At 43.6% G+C, this 19277-nt stretch overlaps 1 pseudogene; it reads left to right on the forward strand.

Moving 5' to 3' along the window:
• The first annotated feature begins 2166 nt into the window (after positions 1–2166).
• LOC126945047 (putative elongation factor 1-alpha-like 3) lies at positions 2167–3872 on the forward strand (annotated as a pseudogene).
• Positions 3873–19277: the final 15405 nt, after the last annotated feature.

Genomic DNA, 19277 nt, shown 5'->3' on the forward strand with positions numbered 1-19277 from the left:
CCTTCAAGGGGAATTCCAGGCACCTAGCTAGCCCTGAGAACTAAATAAGTAACTTGTTAACTAAGAAGGTAATAGTAGCCTAAAACAATAGCTAAGGAAGTTAAACTCCCAGAGATGTCCATTTTCCTTATAGAAACTAAAGGTAACATCTTAACATAGCTTCCCGAATTGTCTTTCCCACATGCTCAGATTCCCACAGATGACCCTCCACCAAATGGCTGGAACCACTGACACGTAGACCACAGATAAGGGGGAAGGGAAGCCTACACTTTAACTGTCATCCTTTGTTCTAAGTTTCTTCCTGCAGGGACTTGGAGAAAGTCACTCCCCCTAGCCAGTTAACATTTTTCTACTGACCTCAAAGTTTTAAACAAAGCTTGTCTTCCTTAACCAATTGCAAATCAGAAGATCTTTGAGTCTATCTGATATGGTTTGCTTCTGTGTCCAAATCTCATCTTGAATTGTAATCCCCATGTGTTGAGGGAGGGACCTGTTAGGAGGTGATTTGATTATGGGGGCGGTTTTCCCCATGCTGTTCTCATGACAGGGAGTGAGTTCTCATGAGAGTTGGTTGTTTTAAAGTGTAGCACTCCACTTTGCTTGCTCTCTGTCTCTCCTGCCGCCTTGTGAAGAAGGTACCTGCTTCCCCTTTACCTTCTGCCATGACTGTAAGTTTCCTGAGGCCTCCCCAGCCATGCAGAACTGTGAGTCAATTACACCTCTTTTGTTTATAAATTACCCAGTCTCAGGTAGTATCTTTACAGCAGTGTGAGAATGGAATAATACACTACCTATGACCTGTAAGCCTTCACCTCAAGATATCTCACCCTTTTAACCTTAAACCAATGTGTAACCTTCATGCATTGATTTACAATTTTGCCTGTAGTTTCTGCTTTCCCGAAGTTTACCCTTGACTTTAAAAACCCTTACTTGCCCCAGGGGTTGTGGCTCATGCCTTTAATCCCAGAACTTTGGGAGGCCAGGGTGGGAGGACTGCTTGAGCCCAGGGGTTCAAGACCAGCCTGGGCAACATAGCAGACCTAATCTCTACTAAAAATAAAAAAATTAGCCGGGTGTGGTGGCAGGCACCTTTAGTTCCAGCTACTTGGGAGGCTGAGGCTAGAAGATCACTTGAGCCCAGGAGATTGAGGCTACAGTGAACTATGATCATGCCACCGCACTCTAGGCTTGGCAACAGAGGACAGAGTAAGACCCTGTCTAAAGAAAACCATCATCACTACCAACGAAAAATACCCTTACCTTGCCAGTACTTGGCTTGTAGCCACTGGGGACTTTGGGTCTTAAGCACGACCTGCCCTGATTCTCCTTGCTGGGGACCCTGCAATAAATGATGTTCTTTCTATCACTGCAAACACCTCTGGGTGGGTATCTGGATTTACTGCTCTGGGTGAATGAATCTCAGTTTGGTTCTAGAACGTAACTGGCACTGCAAGCCATTCAGTTCGTGTTGTTAGGAATAACGCTTACAATTTTAAGGAAATTGAACACTCGAATGAAGGATTTTTAACAAAGCAATTTTACTTCTGTGCAGAGGGGTGCCTCTTTGGCCAGTCGCCATGAGAGCACACCTGAACAAAGGGGCACAAGAGTCATTATTTTTGATGCAAGTCCTGCCCCTGTACCCTTTCCCCATTGGCCAGGGTCGGGTCATACAATTTAAACTAATTTCGGTTGGCTAAACATTTGCATTGTTTTAGATAAGGTGGGCTCATAAAAGAAAGTGGAGAGGAAGGGGAAGGGATGTTGTAATGAGCTACAAGGTTAGTTTTTTTTTTTTTTTAAAATAAGGAAAAGAATGTGAGTTGGTATTGATAATGCCTGGTATTGTGGCGTGCCTGGGCATTTAACAAAGGCAAAAAGGAAAAAGGAGAAAAAGGAAAAGTGGGGGTGCGGGGGAGGTACTATGAATTAAATAATAAAAGATTTATTAGATTATTTGAAGAGAAACCTCATCATATCTCACAGTCTTTGTCTGGCACAAACACATCCTTTATGTATCAAGTCTACCCCCATCTTTTCCCTCTTGTCCTGGGACAATTAAAACAATATTACTTCTTCTTCTTCTTCTTTTTTTTTTTTTTTTTTTTTTTGCAATGGTTTTGCCACCAGAACACAGGTGTCATGAAAACTACTCCTAAAGCCAAAATGGGAAAGGAAAATACTCATACCAACATTGCCATCATTGGACATGTAGATTCAGGCAAGTCCACCTCCACTGGCATCTGATCTACAAATGTGGTGGCTTTGACAAAGGGACCATTGAAAAATTTGAGAAGGAGGCTGCTGAGATGGGAAAGGGCTCCTTCAAGTATGCCTGGGACTTAGATAAACTGAAAGCTGAGCGTGAATGTGGTATCACCATTGATCTCTCCCTGTGGAATTTTGAGACCAGTCAGTGCTATGTGACTATCACTGATGCCCCTGGACGCAGAGACTTCATCAAAAACATGATTACAGGGACATCTCAGGCTGACTGTGGTGTCCCGACTGCTGTTGGTGGTGAATTTGAAGCTGGTATTTCCAAGAATGGACAGACCTAGGAGCATGCCCTCTGGCTTACACACTAGGTGTGAAACAACTAATTGTTGGTGTTCACAAAATGGATTGCACTGAGCCACCCTATGGCCAGAAGAGATATGAGGAAATCGTTAAGGAAGTCAGCACTTACATTAAGAAAATTTGTCAGGATACAGCGGCTCACGCCTGTAATCCCAGCACTTTGGGAGGCTGAAGCAGATGGATCACCTGAGGTCAGGAGCTCAAGACCAGTCTGGCCAACATGGTGAAACCCCGTCTCTACTAATAATACAAACATTAGCTGGGCATGGTGGCGCACACCTGTAATCCCAGCTACTCAGGAAGCTGAGGCAGGAGAATTGCTTGAACCCGGGAGGTGGAGGTTGCAGTGAGCCAAGATCACACCATTGCACTCTAGTCTGGGCCACAAGAGCGAAACTCCGTCTCAAAAAAAAAAAAAAAAAAAAAAAAAAAAAAAAAAAAAATAGGCTACAGCCCTGACACAGTAGCATTTGTGCCAATTTCTGGTTGGAATGGTGACAACATGCTGGAGCCAAGTGCTAATATGCCTTGGTTCAAGGGATGGAAAGCCACCCATAAGGATGGCAATGCCAGTGGAACCACACTGCTTGAGACTCTTGACTGCATCCTACCACCAACTCGTCTAACTGACAAACCCTTGCGCCTGCCTCTCCAGGATGTCTACAAAATTGGTGGTATTGGTACTGTTCTTGTTGGCCGAATGGAGACTGGTGTTCTCAAATCCGGTATGGTGGTCACTTTTGCTCCTGTCAGTGTTACAACTGAAATAAATTGTGTTGAAATGCACCATGAAGCTTTGAGTGAAGCTCTTCCTGGGCACAATGTGGGCTTCAATGTCAAGAACATGTCTATCAAGGAGGTTCATCATAGCAATGATGCTGGTGACAGCAAAAAAAAACCCACCAATGGAAGCAGCTGGCTTCCCTGCTCAGGTGATTATCCTGAACCATCCAGGCCAAATCAGTGCAGGCTATGCCCCTGTACTGGATTGCCACATGGCTCACATTGCATGCAAGTTTGCTAAGCTGAAGGAAAAGATTGATCACCATTCTGGTAAAAATCTGGAAGATGGCCCTAAATTCTTGAAATCTGGTGATGCTGCCATTGTTGATATGGTTCCTAGATAGCTCATGTGTATTGAGAGCTTCTCAGACTATTCATCTCTGGGTTTCTTTGCTGTTCGTGATATGAGACAGACAGTTGCCATGGGTGTCATCAAAGCAGTGGACAAGAAGGCTGCTGGAGCTGGCAAGGTCACCAACTTTGCCCAGAAAGCTCAGAAGGCTAAATGAATATATTATCCCTAATACCTGCTACCCTGGTCTTAGTTGATGGAAGAACAGTTTCAGAACTGTTTGTTTCAATTGGCCGTTTTATTAATAGTAAAAGACTGGTTAATGATAACAATGCATCATAAAACCTTCAGAAGGAAAGGAGAATGTTTTGTGGACCACTTTTTTTTTTTTTTTCATGTGGCAGTTTTAAATTATTAGTTTTTAAAATCAGTACTTTTCAATGGAAGCAACTTGACCAAAAATCTGTCACAGAATTTTGAGACCCATTAAAACAAAGTTTAATGAGAAAAAATCACACATTGTTACTAGACCCCAAAATGATCACAAATCAAATCAATGCATGGATTCCATTCTGGTTGTCAGGAAGATGATCCAGAATGTACTAGTATTTATGAACACACTAAAATTTTAATACATTCTTGCTGAGCACTTATAAATCCCTAAGTGTAAATCTGCAAGCTTTCAGGGAGTCTTTAATGACAGTTTTAGACTCCAGTCTTCATGACAAGATCTGTTTTCTAGCACGCTCCATCTCTGCCTTGTCTCTGGCCCTTTCCTGTTCCTTGCAGCAGCCTGTATTAGTCCATTTTCATATTGCTATGAAAAAATACCCGAGACTGGGTAATTTATAAAGAAAAAGTGGTTTAATGAACTCACATTTACACATGGCTGGGGAAGCCTCACAATCATGGCAGAAGGGGAAGGAGGAGCAAAGGCACATCTTACATGGCAGCAGGCAAGGGGGCGTGTGCAGGGGAACTAACTGCCCTTTATAAAACCATCAGATCTTGTCAGACTTATTCACTACCATGAGAACAGCATGGGAAAACCAGCCCCCATGATTCAATTTCCTCCCATTGGGTGCCTCCCACTACACATGGGATTATGGAAGCTACAATTCAAGATGAGATTTGGGTTGGGACACAGTCAAACCATATCACAGACTTATAATCAAATGAACAATTGTAAAATTGTTCATTTACATGCTTGAGAGTCTGGACTTTATTTTTGTGATGTTTAGTACAGAGATGGGTACCAATTAGGAACTCAGTATATTTAACGAATAACTTCATTTTTTCCTTTTATACAAAAGTTTTATATGTTTACACCCCAGATTCCTCCTCCGGGTCCCCTCATCCTCTGCTATGTCCTTTACCATTTCCTTTCTTCCTCTTCATTCCTTTCTTGCTCTTTCTCTCTCTCTTCCCCCTTTCTCTCCTCTCCCTATATGTCTTTCTTTCTTTTTTTCTTTCAGTCTCTGTCTGGTTGTCTCTCTTTACCTCTAGATCGCCTGGCATCACAATTCTAGCCCAGATACCTCTCCTGTTGTTGCCAAAATGTCAAGGGTTTGATCTAGGTCCTGTTGCTCACCACACAGAAAGCCAGTCGCTGAGACCATAAGCATTGCCGGGGAAGAAGGCTTTATTTGGGTGCTGTTAGTCAGGGAGAGAGGAGATAAGTCTCAAATCTGTCTCTCCAACTGACTAAAATTGGGAGTTTATATTCTGGGGAGGAAATGTAACTATATGCAGAAAGACAGAAGTTAGGGAGGGGTAAGGAAGCAGTCATGATGGATGAGAGGTCTGGTGTCTCATTGTCTAGCTGCAGTGATCTGATGAGTTTCAGTTCCTTGATACTATCTGGGAGGACTGACTGTCTGTTTCCTGAGAAAGGAACTCAGATGAGACAAAAGTAAGTTTCAGGCTTTAAGACTGGGAGGGTCAACTTCTGTGTTTATTCAGAACACTGTAAGCATCTGTCCAATGGGAAAATTGGGCCAGTTTCACTCTTGAATGGAGCCAGCTGGCAAAGCTGGAAGTGAGGGAGTCTTTTTCAGAGACCCTGGAGTGTGCCCAGAATTTATTTCCTGGGAAGCGAGGTGCGGTTCGGTGATGTCTCTGGCGAGTAAGGGTGAGGATGAGACTCCACCAGTCCCATTGGGCAGGGAGCTTCCTTCCTGGAAAAATGTTCTCTTTATGCTGAATCCCTTCAGAGACCCTAGCTGTACAGTGATTCAGGGAAAGGTCCTGCCTCCCTCTTTGTGCCTCCATGTGACTAAAATGGGGGAAATAATACCACAGAGGCCTCATGGGACTATGGAGAAGAGTAAATGAGCTGATATATATAACCATGCCAAGCGTGGTGCCTGCCATCGCAGATGTTCAAGAAACACAAGTTTTCTGTCTCCCTTTGCCCATTGTGTTTGAGAATACAAAGCCCTTAGTTAACGGAAGCGCTAGTCGGGGAGCGGGAAATCTGAGCTCTAGTCCTGGTTCTACCATGGTGTGACTTTGGGTGCATCATCTTCCCTTTCTGAACCTCCATTACAAAAAATCTATGATGTGGTGATGAATGATAATGTTATCTACCTCACAGAATTTCAGATGGGATTACATGAAATACAGTGGTGTTTGAGTAAGAGATGATCATGGTCTCTGGCAAGTGACAACAACAATAAAAACTAAAAAAATGGCTGGATGTGGTGGTTCATGCCTGTAATACCAGCACTTTGGGAGGCCAAGGCGGGTGGATCACTTGAGGCCAGGAGTTTGAGACTAGCCCAGCCTACACAGTGAAACCCCACCTCTAGTAATGCAAAAAAAATTAGCCAAGTGAGGTGGTACATGCCTGTAGTCCCAGCTACTCAGGAGACTGAGGCAGAAGAGCCACTTGAACCCAGGAGGTGGAGGTTGCAGTGAGCTGAGATCATAGCACTGTACTCCAGCCTGGGTGACACAGCAAGACCCTGTCTCAAAAAATTAAAAAAAAAAAATTAAAAAGGGAAAAAGTGCTGTCGATTGGAATCATAAGAGGGCAAATATTACCATATTCCTACATACCAGGAATGGTTCTTAGGAACCTAGATCCAGTCTCTCATTTATTCCTTGTGTTGGCAGCAAGAACATCTCCACAAACTTGGGGCCTGAATGAGGCAGAGTGCTTTCATTTTCCCTATCAATTGCTTCAGCAACCACCTACCTTATTAGTAGAATGTTTATCACTTTTTTTGTGGAGTTCTCCCTGCCCCCTTAAATGATCCGTGAACCATACAGGTGTTCTTAGTTCCAAAGGGAGTGTCTGCCCACGGCTAAACTAGAAATGGCTAAGGACAGGGGTCTGGTTAGTTCACTGCTGCAGTGGCCTCTTGTTGCCAGAGGGGTTGCTGTTGAAGTGAAGTTCTGCACAATCTTGTGAATGCTCTGTTCTGTGATTATGCAAGATCCAGTTCTTGGATATCTGATGAGAGAGAATGATCTGACTCCTTCCGTGCTAAGTGTGGCCAAGAGTTACACACATTTGGCCCCAGAGTTTCATCTCTACAATCAATTCTATCAGTTCACATACACAGTCACTCCTTGGGGTATAAGCAGAAACCAGGAACACTGGTTTGGGGTCAGTTCCAAAGTGTGACTACCCAAAAATGCTTACAGCTACTATACTTCCTGCCTCTCCTGTGACTTAATTGTTAGACAATTAGACATCAATTATTTGACTCCTTCAAACCCAAAAGCTCTTGTTATATTCATCTCGTAGGAAATCCTGGGCCACTTGAAGCAAGCTAACCTGGTGGCTGCAAAATGTCATCTGTTCCCAGTTGTGCTATGTTATAGTTGACAGAATCTTTTAATAAAATCGAGGAAAGAATCCACAAGTTTGATATTCTATAGGACAGTCCTATTATCCTCCCAACAATGGAGCAGAGGTCACTGTACTGTACTCACAAGTCTAAAAATGTGGTCTGGAGGTACTGTAGAAAGAGTAGAGGTGTTAGAAATGGACAGAAAATGTTCAAATCTGTGGTGGAAATCAGTTGTGTTTACTCACCCAGTGTCTTATTGCTCCTTCAGTTCTTGTAGGAACCTCAATTTTCTTTTCACGAATTATCTCTCACTCACTCTCAATCTCAGTTTGGGAGGGACTGGTCCTACCTTTGTTCTCAAGGGATGGGAATCTGACTCAGACCTGGCCAGTGAAAGGACTGAAACTCCCAAGCTACAATCATTGGTTTACAGATCAGCACATGACCCAAGTTGGGCCAATGAAAGCTTGACTTGATATTTTTGCTAGAATGGTGGGAAAAGAAGCACTCCCTTTCCTTGGGGGAACACTGAACTTATGGGATCTAAGCTTAAAGCTGCTAGGATTCTATCTTAGCCACCAGGTAGAGAAAGCCTGATTGAAAATGAAGTTAACTTTGTGGAAAGAAGAGCCAAGTGATAGATACTGAGAGATTCTACTTGACATTGAGCCCCTGGATCCAACTGTGCCTGAAACTAGAATTACAGATGGTCTGTCATGAACCAGAACATACCCATTTCCTAGTTAAGTCAGTTTGAGTTGTGTTGGGTTTTGGTCATTTGCCATAATATAGTATACAATTAATCCCCTGAGGATCAGTATAAGTAGGTTCTCAGCAGAGCAAGATGTTAAACAAAAGATGGACAGGCAAACAGGCAGACAGATGATCTCTGATGATTAGGCACTTCTTTCCACCTCTTTTCGGAGCAGAGTCACCCCACCTCTCCTCACCAGATGCTTTGCTTGTGTCTGGCACAGCCAGGGCAGGGCGCCAGTACCAGGCAGGTTGAAAATATTACAAAACGTCTGGGGAAACGGCATTGTTTCCGATTTATGTTTTTGCTTCCCCTCTTGTCTCCTGCATTTTTGCTTTTATTTAAGGTTGTGTTCAATGTTGTAATTACTTTTTTAATCGGTAACGTCTGTGTCTAGGGTGTGTGGTTTCCCGCCTTTGCTGGGTCTGACACTGTAAACAAATGCTGGCACTTTGGCTGGGAGGCTCCTGCTGAAATATCGCCCTAAATAAATAAAAGGCAAATTAGATATTGGAAAATAACTTTAAATTACATTTGAATTCTTGGGGAATTACATCTTACATTTGTGTTAGGGACAAATGAGTTTGCCTTAAATAACACATCTAGAGCGATTGACCAGGGAGGACAGCGGTGTTGGACAGTGTCTGGGAGGAGGGAGGACAAGCATAGATCTTTCGAAGGGAAGTGAAGGGTGAAACAGAGGGGACTTCTCAAGGGCTGGTCATGGAAATGAGGTGGGGGCGGAGAGGTGTAAATCTTAAGAAACCTTGGCTGTATCTGCTGGATCTGCCAAAGAGATTGGGACTCTTGAAAGGCAAGCCATTAGGTTGATTAACTAGGTTGTTGCCTGCAGATAGAAGGAGGAGCTGATGTTATCATGTACCTGCTACCTACTGGATGCCTGACAAACATGGAGGTCATATAGTCACCAGCTTTGGTGACAGGGACCTGAGTACAAATACTGGTGTTGTCACTACCACTGCTGACCAACAGGCAGACAGGTGATGTCAGGGAACTTTAGTCTCCTGACCTTGTTACTGAAGAAGCTCAAGGCAGGGAGGTTCATATGGCTTACCAGTAGGGGTGTTGACACCAGCGTGACTTGGGTTGAAGCCCCTGTTCTTCTGGTCCCTAGTGTATACCTTTGGGCAAGTCACTTACTTCTCTGACCCTCAGTTTTTTCATCTGTAAAATCGGGATCATAACAAAAGTAACTTGTCTCTAAGAGTTGCTATGAGAATTAATTGTAATAATGAATGTTACTTGCCCAGCACAACTTAATGCATGGAATGGTAATTAATACTATTCAATCTTGTTATTTGCAAAACAGTCTTGTGTAATAGGATGTTAAAATTGAAGTTTCACTTAGGCATGAAGATAAGATAGAAGGAAAATTTCTTTTTTTTTCTTTTTCTTTTTCTTTTTTTTTTGAGATGGAGTCTGGCTCTGTTGCCCAGGTTGGAGTGCAGTGGCACGATCTCAGCTCACTGCAAGCTCCACCTCTCGGGTTCACGCCATTCTCCTGCCTCAGCCTCCCCAGTAGCTGGGACTACAGGCGCCTGCCACCAAGCCCGGCTAAGTTTTTGTATTTTTAGTACAGATGGGGTTTCACCGTGTAAGCCAGGATGGTCTCAATCTCCTGACCTTGTGATCCGCCTGCCTCGGCCTCCCAAAGTGCTGGGATTACAGGGCTGAGCCACCGCGCCCGGCCAGAAGGGAAATTTCAAACTGAGGTGCCAATTCTCTGTATGCAGATTTTTTCTTTTTTCTTTTCTTTTCTTTTCTTTTTTTTTTTTTTTGAGACAGAGTCTTGCTTTGTCACCCAGGCTGGAGTGCAGTGGCGTGATCTCAGCTCTTCTGTCTCCCGGAGTTCAAGTGATTCTTGAACAACCACCATCTCCCAGGTTCAAGCGATTCTCATGCAACCTCCGTCTTCTGAGTTCAAGTGCAACCTCTGTCTGCTGGGTTCAAGTGATTCTCCTGCCTCAGCCTCCCGAGTAGCTGGGATTACAGGTGCCTGCCCCCACACCTGGCTAACTTTTGTATTTTTAGTAGAGATGAGGTTTCACCACATTGGCCGGGCTGGTCTCGAACTCCTGACCTCAAGTGATCTGCCTGCCTCAGCCTCTCAAAGTGCTGGGATTACAGACACGAGCCACTGCACCCAGCTATGCAGATTTTCAAATGAAATAGTTGGGCACATGTACCACAATTCTCAATCCCCTTTTACCTGTTTCAGAAATAGAAAATAATTAAGAATGAAGAAGAGACAAATAATTTCTAAAGATGATATCTGTACAGAAAGCACTCCTGCAAGCCTTATCCTCTCCTTACTTTAGGGAATAAAGGGCACCTGCTCTCTTTATCTCAAATCTAGGGATAGGTGTGCAGAGCACAACCTTAAGACTAGAACATGGGGTATCTTAGTTGGGATAGGACAGGCTTTGTTGCAGTAACAAATAAACCCAGAAATCTCAGTTACTTAATCCAATAACAATTTATTTCAAGCTCAAGTTGAAGTCTGGTGCAGTTCCGGTTCTCCTCTTCCTCTTATGGTGGTGCTATCTGGAATTCATTGCCTTTAAGGGAGAAGAGATAGAGGATGGAAACACTTGGCTCTTAAGTGCCTCTGTCCAGAAGAGACATATGGCTATTCTATTTACTTCACTGGCCAGAACTTGTTTCATGGCCTCCATCCAAATGCAACAGAGACTGAGAAACAGAGGAGCACATAGATATTTGGTGAGCACTATCAACTTTTAAAGACTCTTCTCCTAGATGAGCTTGAAATGTGTTTCCTAAATGCAGTTGGGAGACATGGAACACCAGTGCTTGAGTCACTTCCCCTCTTGCAAAAGGCAAAGCAGCCAGTGGTACCAGGAAAACTCTGTTGGGTTCAGTTCGCACTTGCAGAGGTTGTCAAGGCAAGGAATGTATGGCTGTTTCCTATGGATTAGCTAGGGAGGGGGAGCTGATGTGCGATCATTGTGGGACCCACCCAATAGGGCCTTCTGGAATGTGGAGGTGAATGCATAGGGCCAAGGAAAGAGCACCTATAGTAGAGATGCACCCAGATTTCAGATGGAAAGGCTCCAGCAGGAAACTCCAAAGTGCTAACAAGTCCTCCATGCGAGGATCAGTATTCAACATCTGCCAGGTCTAGAGGTGACAAAGCCAGCGTGCACAGCATGAGTTCACGTAATTGCAATTCCTACCACTTTGCCTTCTTTCGTCCCCATGTATCAGCCCCAGAAGGGAGAGGTCTTAGTTTCTTAATGGTGGCAGGCAGATTGAAGGAAGAGAGAAGCCAATCACACCCACCTTCCCAGTGCTAGCTTCCAGTCAGACATAGAGTGGAGGTTGGAAACTGCAAGACTGATGGTTAAATTGAGTTCAGAGTTGGATTACTACTTTGGTCTGGACACACTATTTATTGAGTTGAGACTCTATTTTAATCTTTCAACAAATATTTACTGTGTACCACTCCTCTAGATGCTGCGTTACATTGTCAAACAAACACAGATGTCTGCTCTTGTGAGGCTGACATTTCTAGTGCTGGTATCATTGGGTAGTCAAGAGCAGAAGAATCTCAGGGGTCTGGGGGAAGTTTCCAACCAAGGCAGAAGAAGATACGTCTTACTGAATGAAGTTTAAGGGCATGATGAACACAGGAATAAAGCCTCAGTTACATCTTGAGCCATTCTCATTAAAAAAAAATTTGAATTTTACTTTAAGTTCTGGGATACATGTGCAGAACGTGCAGGTTTGTTACACAGGTATACATGTGCCATGGTGGTTTGCTGCACCTATCAACCTGTCATCTAGATTTTAAGCCCCACATGCATTAGGTATTTGTCCTAATGCTCTCCCTCCCCTTGCCCCCCATTCCTGACAGGCCCTGGTGTGTGTTGTTTCCCCCCTGTGTCCATGTGTTCTCATTGTTCAACTCCCACTTATGAGTGAGAACATACGGTGTTTGGGTTTCCGTTCTTGTGTTAGTTTGCTGAGGATGATGGTTTCCAGCTTCATCCATGTCCCTGCAAAGGACATGAAACCCATTCTTTTTTATGGCTGCATAGTATTCCATGGTGTATATGTGCCGCATTTTCTTTATCCAGTCTATCATTGATGGGCATTTGGGTTGGTTCCAAGTCTTTGTTATTGTGAACAGTGCTGCAATAAACATACGTGTGCATGTGTCTTTATAGTAGAATGATTTATAATCCTTTTTGTAGGTTTTGAAGGGAAGATAAGGGTTAAAGAAAAATGGGGGGAGAGAGAGACAGAGAGAGAGGCTCAATAGCAAATGCAGGCATTTATGTCCAGCATAAACCTGCAGAGGTGGGGGTTCAACTTAATGTCAGTGCCCACCACTGCTTACAGGTGGGGGTGTTTATAGGCCTGTGGGGAAGAGTCTGGAATGTGGGGGCATGGCCTGATTCCTGGGAAAATGTTGATTATGTGTTCCCAGGATGGGTGGTTCTGGCCCTTGTTCCAGCAGAATGTGGTTTTCCTTGAACTTTCTCTCAGCAGAATATGATAAGAAGCAGGCTGTTTCTCATGGCCTGAACCCCCATGGAATGTTTCACTTTGACCCAAGGTCTGCGAAATGGTGGGGGGCTTACAAAATGGTGCAGTCTGGACTAACATCTACCACCCTTCCTTTTTGATGAACAACTATTTTATTTATTTTTTAATAAAGAGATGGGGTCTTGCCAAGTTGTCCAGGCTGAAGTCAAACTCCTGGGCTCAAGAGATCGTCTTGCCTCAGCCTCCCTAGTAGCTGAGACTACAGGAATGTGCCACTGTGCCAGGCTAAGGGACTTCCTTTTTTACTTAAATACATTTGAGTAAATGAAAAGCCTGCATTCACTTGCCATGAACAGAAGGTAAGCATGAAAATAAATGAATAATATCATAAAACAAAAGATCCACATATGACTTAATGTCATCTTGTGTCCTGTTAGTGGTAACACAATGGGAAACAGTGGTTGAGAACATCAGAGCAGGAAGGGCAAATAGTCAAGCTCGCAGGCTTATTTGAGTCAGGCAACCCTGGGTATGGATCCAGGGTCCTCCCTTTCCCGCCTATGTGACCTTGGGTAAGTACCTTTACATCTCCAACCTGTTCTCTCGTATATAAAATAGCGATGATAGAATTGACTTCCCAGGTCTTTGTGATACGTAAAAGATATGATGTACATGCAGTCCATATACAATGTGATGTAATATTATTAAGAGCTCACATTCATCGAGCTTTTCCCCCTGCCAGCCAGTGTTCTAAGCACTTCACAAATGTTAAATTATTTGATCCTCAGAACAACCCAAGGAGGTGGGTCTTATTTCGGTTCCTAATTTATGGAGGAGGAAGCTGAGGCGGAGAGGCAGTTAGGGGCAGAGCTGGGATTCTAAGCAGGCAGCCTCCACGTTCCTAAACATTCTGCCATCCCACCCCTTTCTGCTTCTGTAAATGAGAGCTGTTGGGTCCACTCTGACCCTCTCATTTCTCTAATTTGGAAACAGAGGGCCTGAGAGGGGTGACACCCTGCCCAAAGTCCCACAGTCCATGAGTGTCCTGGCACCCAGCAACATCTGTTTCTGGCACCCACTGCCTCTCCTTTGGGGTCAGATTAACCTCAAGAAGCTGGAGAGGAAGCCTGGGAAGGGTTTCCTGGCCAGTTGATGGAGTTACCTCTAAAAAGCTGCTATTGACCTTGTATGTACCGAGAAGCACATAGAGACAAAGACCTTGTAGATTGTGAAGAGGAACCTTCTGGAGGCTGGGCTCAGAGGGTGCTTGGCTGGGGAGGGCCCTCGCTAGATCATACAGCTCTTGCAGGGGCCAGTGTGTGGTTGCAAGTGAGAGAGAGCAACACAGGCAGAAAACACAGGCTTCGTGGCAAGGTTGTGGGGTGGATCAGTGTGTCGGAGGAACTGCTGAACCGCTGAACTGCCACAGCTGGATGGGGGACTGGGAGGCAGGGCCTGGTAGGACTCTCCCCACAGCTTCACCATCACGATGAAATAGCTGCAGTCACTTTCCAGCACGGGGTCACTTCATTCAAGATTCAAATTCTTGGGAAAGAGAATCTTATTGGCTCATTTTAGGTCACATGTTTGTCTTTGAACCAATCCCTGTCCTTAAACCAATCCCTGTGTTCAAGGGGATGGAGCACTCTGATTGGCCGGTCCTGGGTCACGTTTACTCCTGGACCAGGGCTGCGGTCAGCCTTAGCAGAGACTCACGGACCCAGACGTGGGAGGAACGTGGTCTCATAGCTTTGTTAGAGCAGGACTGAGTCAGCTTGGCAGGACGGCCACGAATCCCCCACAGGGCCTTAGTGTGAGTTATTAAAAACAGCCTGGGGACAGGATCAGCCATGTGGGCACGGGCTTGGTAAGCAGAGCCTGGGTAAATTCAGCCCCCATTCGCCGTTCTATAGGATGCCCTGGTGTGGGAACGTGCACGCCCATGCACAACGATCCTGTCCCTGTTCAGACAGATTCCCCTTCTCTGATGCTGCCTCCACTTGGTGGGCTCCCGATCCACCTTTGTTAACCTAATGATTCTTAGCTTTGCTCTGCTGACCTCTCTGTCTTCACCTATCTCCATTCCCTGCTCCCCATTTTGTAAGTGTAAGGCATGTAAGACATTTTCTCACATTTCATTTGCTTTTTGCATATTCGCACAGTTGTGCGTCAATCATCACTATCAATTTAAAAACATTTTTGGCCGGGAGCAGTGGCTCACGCCTGTAATCACAGCACTTTGGGAGGCCAAGGCGGGCGGATCACGATGTCAGGAGATTGAGACCATCCTGGCTAACGCAGTGAAACCTCGTCTCTACTAAAAATACAAAAAATTAGCCGGGCACGGTGGCGGGTGCCTGTAGTCCCAGCTACTCGGGAGGCTGAGGCAGGAGAATGGCGTGAAACCAGGAGGCGGAGCTTGCAGTGAGCCGAGATTGCGCCACTGCACTCCAGCCTGGGCGACAGAGCAAGACTCCATCTTAAATAAATAAATAAATATAAAAAACATTTTCATTACTCCAATAACATTCACCCCTTAGCCGTCACCCCACACTCTCACTCTCCAACACCCCATGCCCCCAGCCCTAGACAACCACTCATCTATGTTCTGTGTCTGTAGATTTGCCTATTCCGGACATTTCATATAAATTTAATCCTATATGGTTCTTTGAGACTTGCTTCTTTTAATCAGAATAATGTTTTCAAGGTTCATTCATGTCATAGCGTGTATCAGTACTTCATTTTTCTTTTCTTTCTTTCTTTTCTTTTCTTTTTTTTTCTGAAACAGAGTCTCGCTCTGTCGCCCAGGCTGGAGTGCAGTGGCGCCATCTCGGCTCACTGCAACCTCCACCTCCCAGGTTCAAGCAACACTCCTGTCTCAACCTCCTGAGTAGCTGGGGCTGCAGGTGCCTGCCACGACGCCTAGCTAATTTTTGTATTTTTAGTAGAGACCGGGTTTCACCATATTGGTCAGGCTGGTCTCGAACTCCCAACCTCAGGTGATCCATCTGCTTTGGCCTCCCAAAGTTCTGGGATTAGAGGCATGAGCCACCATGCCTGGCTGCTTCATTTCTTTTTATTGCTGAATAATATTCCATGGTATGGATAGACTATAGTTTATTTATCTATTCATCAGTTGATGGATGTTGGGTTGTTTCCACTTTTGGGCTATTATGAATAATGCCACCATAAATATTATGGACAAGATTTTGTGTGGACATAAGTTTTCATCCTTTTGGGCACATCCTTAGGAGCAGAATTGCTGGTTCACATGATAATGCTATGTGATAGTTAATATTAGGTGTCAACTTGATTGAATTGAAGGATGCCTAGATGGCTGGTAAAGTATTGTTTCTGGGTGTTTCTGTGAGGGTGTTGCCAGAGAAGATTGACATTGGAGTCAGTGGACTGGGAGAGGAAGACTCACCCTCAATGTGGGTGGGCACTATCCAATGGGCTGCCAGCACAGTCAGAACAAAGCAGGCAGAAGAAGGAGAGACTTGTTTGCCTAGTCTTCTGGTTTCTTTCTTCTTCCCACGGTGGATGCTTGCTTCTGCTCCTCCTGCCCTTGCACATCAGACTCCAGGTTCTCCAGCCTTTTGGACTCTGAGACTTGCACCAACAGCTTGCTGGGGGCTCTTGGCCTCTGGCTGCAGACTGAAGGTTGCACTGTCAGCTTCCCTGGTTTTGAGGCTTTTGGACTCAGACTGAGCCACTACTGGCTTTTCTCTTTCCCAGCTTGCAGATGGTCCATTATGGGACTTTGCCTTGTAATCATGTGAGCTAATTCTCCCTAATAAGCTCCCTTTCATATATACATATATCCCATTGGTTCTGTGCCTCCGAGAACCCTGACAAATACTTTCTATGTTCAACTTTTGAGAAACTGCCAGCCGGGTGTGGTGGCTCATGCCTGTAATCCCAGCACTTTGGGAGGTGGAGGCGGGCAGATCACGAGGTCAGGAGATCGAGACCATCCTGGCTAACATGATGAAACCCCATCTCTACTAAAAATACAAAAAATTAGCCAGGCATGGTGGTGGGTGCCTGTAGTCCCAGCTACTTGGGAGGTTGAGGCAGGAGAATGGCATGAACCTGAGAGGTGGAGCTTGCAGTGAGCCGAGATCACACCACTGCACTCTAATCTGGGTGACAGAACAAGACTCTGTCTCAAAAAAAAAAAAAAAAAAAAAAAAGAAAAGAAAAGAAAAAGAGAAACTGCTGGACTGTTTTCCAAAGTGGTTGCACCATTTTACATTCTCATCAGCAGTGTATGAGGGTTCCTATTTCCCCACATCTTTACCTTGTTATTATCTGTATTTTGATTGTAGCCATCTAGTGAGTGTAAATAGCATTTCATTGTGGTTTTGATTTGCATGTACTTGATAATAATGATGTTAAACATCTTTTCCTGTGCTTACTGGCAATTTGTAGATTTTGTTTGGAGGCATGTCTATTAGATTTTGGCATGTCCATTTTAAAACTGTATTATTTGTGTTTTTTAATTTTAATTTTATTTTATTTGTTAATTTAATTTATTTAATTTTATTATTTATTTTTTAACACAGAGTCTCACTCTGTCATCCGGGCTGGAGTGCAGTAGCGTGATCTCAGCTCACTGCAACCTCTGCCTCCTGGGTTCAGACAATTCTCCTGCTTCAGCCTCCCGAGTAGCTAGGATTACAGGCATGCACCACCACCCCCAGCTAATTGTTTGTATTTCTAGTAGAGATGCGGTTTTGCCATGTTGTCCTGGCTGGTCTCAAACTCCTGACCTCAGGTGATCTGTCCACATCAGCCTCCCAAAGTGCTGGTATTACAGGTATGAGCAACCAAGCCTGGCCTTATTTGTGTTTTTATTATTGATTTTTAGTAGTTTTATATGTTTGAGACTCAAATCCCTTAAAAGTATGATTTGCAAAAATATTCTGCTATTCTTTGGATTATCTTTTCATTTTCTTAATGGTGTCCTCTGAAGTAAGTTTTAAATTGTGATGAAGTCTAATTTATCTAGTCTTTTTTTTCTTGCTTAAGATTTTGGTATCAGATCTAAGGTCCAAATTCAAGGTCACAGAGACTTTCTCTGATTTTTAAAAGAGTTTGATAGTTTTAGCTGTTAAAATTTAAATCTTTGATTCATTCTGAGTAATTTTTGTATATAGTGTGCGGTAGAGATTCAACATTATTCATTCTTTTAAATGTAGATATCCAGTTGTCCCAGCACCATTTATTGAAAAAACTATCCCTTTCCCATTGAATAGGCCCTTGCCCCAAATCAATCAACCATAGTTACATGGATTTATTTCCGGAATCTAATTTTATTCCATTGATACATATGCCAATACTGTGCTGTCTTGATTACTGTAATTTTGCAGTAAGTTTTGAAACTGAGAAGTGTGAATTCTTGAACTTTTACTTTTTTTAAGATTCAAGATGGAGTTCTTGGATTTCTATATGAATTTTGGGATAAGCTTGTCAATTCCTGGAAAGAGACCAGCTAGGATAAAAATGCTACAAGAAAAGAAAATCACAGGTCAATATCCCTGGTGAGTATAGGTGAGAAAACTGGATAGGCACATGCAAAAGACTGAAACTGGACACTTGTCTTACACCATATACACAAATTTACTCAAAATGGATTTAAGACTTAAATGTAAGATCTGAAACCATAAAACTCATGGAAGAAAACATAGGGGAAAAGCTCCTTGTCATTGATTTTGGCAATGATTTTTTTGGATATGACATCAAAAGCACAGACAACAAAGGGAAAAATAAACAAGTGGGACTACATCAAATTCAAAAGCTTCTGCACACCAAAGGAAACAATAAATGAAATGAAAAGGCAACCTATGGAATGGGATAAAATACTTGTGAATGATACATCTCATAAGGGGCTAATACAAAAATATAGAAAGAACTCACAAAACGTAATAGTAAAACCAACCAACCAAATAACCCCCTAAAACAAAACAACACAAAAAACTCTCCAAACCAAATGATGCTATTTAAAAATTGGCAGAGCATCAGGAAGAATAGGTAACGGATGCTTGGCTTAATACCAAGGTGATGGGTTGATCTGTGCAGCAAACCACCATGGTACACCTATGTAACAAACGTGCACATCCTGCACATGTACCCCAGAACTCAAAATAAAAGTAAAAGGAAAAAAAAGTAAAGTAAGAGTATAGACTGGAAAAAAAAAGGCAAAGGATCTGAATAAACATTTTTCTAAAGAAGACATACAAATGGCCAACAGGTATATGAAAAGGTGCTCAACATCACTAATCATCAGAGAAATGCAAATAAAACTACAGTGAGATATCTCACACCTGTTAGGATGACTATTGTCAAAAAGATAAGAGTTGGCAAGTGCTGGTGAGGGTGTAGAGAAAAAGAAATCCTTGTACACTGTTGGTGGAAATGGAAATCAATATAGCCATTAGGGCAAACAGTATGGAAGTTCCTCAAAAAACTACAAATGCAAGTACCATATGATCCAGCCATCTAACTTCTGGTATATATCTAAAGGCTGTGAAAT

Source organism: Macaca thibetana, chromosome 20 (assembly GCF_024542745.1).
Source record: "Macaca thibetana thibetana isolate TM-01 chromosome 20, ASM2454274v1, whole genome shotgun sequence".
Classification (NCBI taxonomy): domain Eukaryota; kingdom Metazoa; phylum Chordata; class Mammalia; order Primates; family Cercopithecidae; genus Macaca; species Macaca thibetana.